This window comes from Ursus americanus, chromosome 25, assembly GCF_024610735.1.
Source record: "Ursus americanus isolate L20-20 chromosome 25, mUrsAme1.1.p, whole genome shotgun sequence".
NCBI classification, from domain to species: domain Eukaryota; kingdom Metazoa; phylum Chordata; class Mammalia; order Carnivora; family Ursidae; genus Ursus; species Ursus americanus.
Window position 1 is genome coordinate 45,407,082 of NC_142151.1, and position 6,116 is coordinate 45,413,197.

At 44.2% G+C, this 6,116-nt stretch overlaps 1 long non-coding RNA gene across 1 annotated transcript; it reads left to right on the forward strand.

Moving 5' to 3' along the window:
- Positions 1-411: 411 nt before the first annotated feature.
- Positions 412-4,175, forward strand: LOC148107826 (uncharacterized). The gene is made up of 4 exons (XR_015721579.1): positions 412-520; positions 1,000-1,035; positions 2,682-2,863; positions 3,983-4,175. It is a non-coding gene; the product is annotated as an uncharacterized LOC148107826 (long non-coding RNA).
- The last annotated feature ends 1,941 nt before the right edge of the window (positions 4,176-6,116 follow it).

Genomic DNA, 6,116 nt, shown 5'->3' on the forward strand with positions numbered 1-6,116 from the left:
CCTAGGGTAAGAAAGCTGTAGGCACCCAACTTCTAATGCATATGAAAGGAGAGCTGCAGGTTTGAGTAATCCCGCAGGGCTGGGTATCGGGCTCCTCACCTTGTCAGCAGAGCTGGTAATCATGATGTGACTCTGCCCTACAAGGCAGGGGAAGCATGGGAACAAAGTTGTTTTCTCTAAAGTGTTCAAATATGGGAAACTCTTGACTTAAAACCTGTGCCAGAATCAAGGGACTAAAGTGATCTTTCCAAAGGGCCTCTGGCTGTGCTGTTGACTCTCCCGTGGTTTCTCTGAGTACCAACATTTCCTGGCATTAAGTACCCCGGATTCTGGTCTGGCAGCTCCTGATTGGTGCCCTCTGCCTATATAATGTCAGGATGCGGACTGCCGGAGTCAGAATCCTACCTTCTCTTGAGCTCTGACGCTTTCCTGTCTGTGCTCCGTGCTAATCGATTCACCAGCATGAAGGTCTTGGCGCTGCTGGTACTGGTGGCAGTTTCCACCTTCCTGGTCTCGGGCCGTAAGTAAAGATATTTTCCTGAAATAAGGTCTGGAGCAAGCGGACATCATGATAAAAGCTCTGTGTGGATGTGGGTTTGGAGGGGTTAGAATGCTGCCCCCCTGTCCTCCACTCCACTGCCCCGTTCCATCTCATTTTGCCTGACCACGCACGATACAGCGGACTCTCCCGTTAGGCTTCAACAATTCAGTCAGGTGTTTGCTCAGTTTTAACCTTGGAACACAGCTTCAATGTTAGTTCAGGACAGTGTTTAAGGTCATCAGAGGTGGGTTTTAGGAAAGCAAAAATGGAGACGTATTATGCTTTTTGTGAGGTTTTGTGGGTTTCATATCATCTGTGCATCTTGTTGCCCTCAGCATGTGTAGGGAAGCCTAAGGTTCTTCAGTCGTGAAAGCCTGCACTGTTGTCCATTTTGACTCTTCCATCTACCCCCCAAACTGGTGTTCAACGGACATCTATTTTGTCTTTTTCTCTTTCAGAGAGTACAACAGATGCTCCGTCCGATAGCTCTACTGGTAAGTGTGTGTTGACACCTTCCTGTCATGACTGTTTTTCCATTCCAGCCTCCTGTCAAAGCAGCCATGGCGGACAGCATAGAGACTCGTAAACAGAAGCCATTGGAAGTCACATTCTAGTTTCTAAAGTTCATTGTGAGCATAAAAAATGTGCTTATTTTTTATACATTATTAGAGAATATAAAGTCTCTGGTATGGAGTGGCATAAATCATGGATTAATTATTCATTGTCCTGTAGTGGAAATGACAAGGGAATGTGATCTGAATTTGTGGTCTGGGAATCCGGGGAGATGCATATAAAGCCTTCGTGATTACCATAAATTGTTGGGCTGAATATATGACCACAGTGAAAAGAGGAGTTAATAAGTGTCAGGAATATGGAAGAGAACGTAGACGATGAAGATGGTGTAGAACTGCGGGCATTAGGAGCACGTGGGAGTGCGGAATGGAGACTGTGGAACGCAGGGGTAAAGTAGCAGGATGGCCTTAAGCTCTGCCCTTTATAGAGGTATATAAACCTTATTCCCACGCTGCCATGTGTTTTCTTCTCTGATCTGAAACCCAAGGTTTTGGACCAATACAATTCCTAGTATTTCATGGGCTCCTCACATGGTGTCCCATATGTCCAATGCCATGTGTGTTGTGCGCATGCAGACATGAGGGAGATTTCTCGTTTTGTCTTCCACAGCTGGGACCTGTGTCCTTTGGTCATAAATGTATAGACTGCAGTCAGACCTCATACACAGAACCATTTGTCCTACCTGCCATGTGGAGTCAGTTGGAAACCCTATCTCATCTCCTGAATGAGGACCAAGACAGCATGGTAGAGTGTGGGGATGGAGAATGAGCTATCTACTTGTTGAGATAGACGCAACTCACAAATGTTGGGTCTGACTCTGGTTATCTGTCAGGAGCTCTGGTGTAAGGTGCAGAGACTGATAATGGTCATGAGTCTTGCCACATTACCTTTGAACATGGGATGATTGATGGGGCATTTGCTTACTTTTATTACTGCCAGAATAGTATTAAAGTCTCCTGTTACATCTCATGTGGCTCTCCTAGACAATTCTGTAACAGACGGAGTCCAAGTTGAACAACAGGTGAGACAAATATAATCCCCTGTGAAGCCAGGACCTGAGGGCAGAGATCGTGCTTCTTTCAAAGAAAGGAGATCCTATTGCTAACCTGAAATGCTTGATCTTATTCTTTCTTCTCTTTTCCTGTACGGTTTACTCCACTACTCACACTCATTCATGCTGTATTGGAAACTAAAGAGGTCAAGTGAGCTCATGGATGGGCACCAGAAAGTCAGCTCACCAGGGGTTCTCTTGTTGCCTCTGAGCCAGGATCCCTCTGAGTAAGAACACATATGGTATGTGCTCACCCCTGAGAGAACGTTTTGCTTGTATCTTCTCTTAGTGTCACAGTCCTTGTAGGGAAACCCAAATTCTTTCAGAGCCACAAGGCAGGGCTACGAAGAATGAGGCTAAAGGAAAGTGGGTAGTCTGGCTAAAGGTACGACAGGATCAGTAACATTTACAGAGAAGAATTCAGAATGAGGACTGTACCTCCAAGCTCGGGGGACAAATTTTGTTTCCTGGAGCAGAGTCAAGTGTCTCAGCTGGATCTTTCCTTCTGAATTTCAGCTATCCTAAATCCACCACTGCGGCGCCCACCCCCAAATCGGCTGCGTCAACTGCTGCCACCATGGCTGCCACCACTACCGTATTACCCAGCACTACCGCAGTACCCAGCACTACCGCAGTATCCAGTACTACCGCAGTACCCAGCACCATGACCAGTTCTGCTCAAACCACCAGTGGAAAGAGTCAGTCCAAGTTATCTACATGCTTCCTTTATGGGACTCCTGGATTCCTGGGTTTTCTACTGTCCTGATAGAGTCTATTTTGGGGGCAGGAGGAAAAAGCCATGGGATAGTTCTGTCTTCATTATTCTTTAATTACTTTTGATTTGACAAAGCAAGTTAACAGATAGATCTCAGAGGAGCCTGAGTTTGCAGCCTCTTATTTACCAATATGACCCGCATGGTCTTAAAATGTTAGCATTTCATTGGGAAAATTCATCTTTAGTAGAAATACCAATGGAAAGACCAAAGTGTCTCCTTGATGCCAGGTAACTGTTTATGTGTGTTTTTTTTTCTTTTTTTACTAGGAAAGTTGCTGTTTCCTTGAACGTCTTTTCTAAAAATAGACAACAGCTTTAAATGAGGCTTCCTTGAGGCAGAAACTTTTGAGCATAATTCAGGGTAGTTTTGGGAATTTGGACAATCATTGAGGTTCAAGAAAGTACAGAGTTCCTAGTCCTGGTTCATTTTTACTGTCCTTCATACTCATGGAACATCGATTACAAAATTTGTTGAGTGTGGACACATGCCAGGCATTGCGGCATACAATTCACATACCAATGTAATTTAAAATCTCAGAGTCATTCTACTAAGTAAACACTGCAAAGATGAAGAAATGGAAGACTTACAATGAAAGACTTTCCCCTGAACATATGGGAGAGATTGGATTTGTACTTAAACAATCAAAGTCTTGAGGAAACGTTTTCAAATATGGGTTACAGTCTTTCAGTGTCTGCGCCGTTGCTTGGTACCTTGCTCAAAGATGTTTAGTGAAAGCCTCTGGGGGGAAAAAGGAGTATTCATCCCTTTTGAGAAGAAGGCTGGGTTGCTCTGTGTTATGGTAAAGGGAAAGCTAAGGCATATTGGCCTACTTCCTGTTCTCCCAATACTCTAGTTTCCCGAGGCTCCTGTCCAGGGCTGCCAATCCTGTTTCTTTTGGGATGAACATGTCATGTTCCTTTGACTCCGTGGAATTCAGTGCCATTTGACATTTGCTAGTCTCCTTGCAGATTCCCCAGAAAGAAGCCATATTTTTCATCCTTTTTTGAAACCCTGTTGACAATATATTTTATTCTCTTGCAGGTGTCTTAGACAAGATTAAGAACAAACTAGGTTTGAATAATCACTAAGACGAAGGTGGCCTGGGTCTTCTGGAATTGCTCCTGCTGGGCTTGGCCACGATGTCCCTTCAATTGATTTAACTCTGCTACTTAACATATCTACCATCTCTGTCTTATCCCTGATCAGTTTATCTGTTTTCAAATAAAAAATAACATTGAGCAATGACAAAATCGTATATTTTTGAGAGGTTGGAGAGTGGTTGTCCAATGATTCAGTGAATCTGAGTGACAGATGCTTTGAATTTTATCTAGTCCTTCCTGTGCGAGTGTGAATTGGAGTTTGGCATGTGTTCCTAATTTTTAAATGTACGATACACTTGTTGGGCCCATCACTAGAGACTAGAGGTTTCTCTCACCTGAATGCAATAATCAGCATTTACTGGGCACCAATGTCCATTTTGGATTCCATCAAACTCTACTTTTAACTGAGCTACGATTATACTATATTCCGTAATGACTTAGGAGGTGAGAAGCAGGAAAGCAGTTCTGCCATCTGGGAACTGGCCTGGCGCGGCTGGGCTTTGGAGGTGTTAGGGGCTGAGCTGGGCTGAGGGCTAGGAAATAGTGTCAGAAAGTCTCAGAAGACCAAGGGCAGACAAGAGCACTCAGTGACTGTGAGGAAGGGAGACAAAGAGCAAGATCACTTCCCAGAGTTGTTTCCATGCAGACAGAAGCAATGTCGGTGGGCCAAACCCACAACAACACAGAGCCCTTTCCCTAGTTAATGAGTGGGGCTGTTTCATTATCTGTCTCAGTTTTGGCTCATTCCAGTTTCTTCTCTCTCTAGAAAAGGTTTGTTAAGATCCCCAGTCAGGGGCGCCTGGGTGGCACAGCAGTTAAGCGTCTGCCTTCGGCTCAGGGCGTGATCCCAGTGTTGTGGGATCGAGCCCCACATCAGGCTCCTCTGTTATGAGCCTGCTTCTTCCTCTCCCACTCCCCCTGCTTGTGTTCCCTCTCTCGCTGGCTGTCTCTATCTCTGTCAAATAAATAAATAAAATCTTTAAAAAAAAAATCCCCAGTCAAACTGGGTGATGGGTATTAAGGAGGGCACGTGTTGGGATGAGCACTGGGTGTTATATACAACTAATGAATTGTTGAACACTCATCAAAAACTAATGATGCACTGCTATATGTTGGCTAACTGAACATAATAAAAAAAAAAAAGAAAAAAAAAGATCCCCAATCATAGCATACTTATGCTCCCTGACAATATTCAATCCAGGGAAGAGGCCTGCTTCCCTACAACCTCCCCCAAATCACCTAACACAAGCCCCAATCCTATGTAAGTGTTTTCTAACAGCCTTGAGCTGGGACACCTGTCTGCAGTTCCCCATGGGTGTGCTCTCCCCCACTGCAGTGATGACAATCCCAAGCTTCTGAGCTACAGTTGGGCCCCTGGTGGGTTTCGGCTGGAGGGCTTCACACCTTAACTGCATAATGGGACGGATATTGTATATGAACGAGTGGTGGCGTATTGTCCTTTCCACTGTGGACGTCTGCCCAGTTTTCACACACTTGCTCAATGGGAATGTTTAATCTCGCCAGGTTCTTACCAACAGTACACTAAGCCATGCACAATTCATGAAAAGCAACATGTTCATGCTTTGATAAGGAAATGATTGATTTTGGAATTTGATTCCCACTAAATCCGTTTTATTTTTTAGTGACGATTTTGGCATGTTAATGGATAAGAGGTAAAGGGGATGATCGAAGATTAAATAGGTGTGTTCTCTTGTTTGAGCTGGACTCGATGCGATCAAGGCTACGTAGGAAGTGCAAAGGCCCAAGCGGGATTGGTATAGCTCAATAGACTTAGCAAACACCTTCTTTTCCGTGATAGTTGGAGTCACCCTTGGACACTTTGAATTTTCATAGACTAGATCTCAGTGTATGTTTACTGCATATCCACAGGGAAATGTGTGTATGTTAGCATGTTGCCATAATTTATTTAGACAGGATTTGGAGTTAATGACCACTAGGGGCAAATTGGCACAAGTTGTGATCAGTCTTTCCTCAGAGGAATAAAGTAAAAAGAAGGAAAAGTTTTTGTATCCATAGAAGACTGGAGGGTAGTTGAAATTGCCAGCTAATATTCC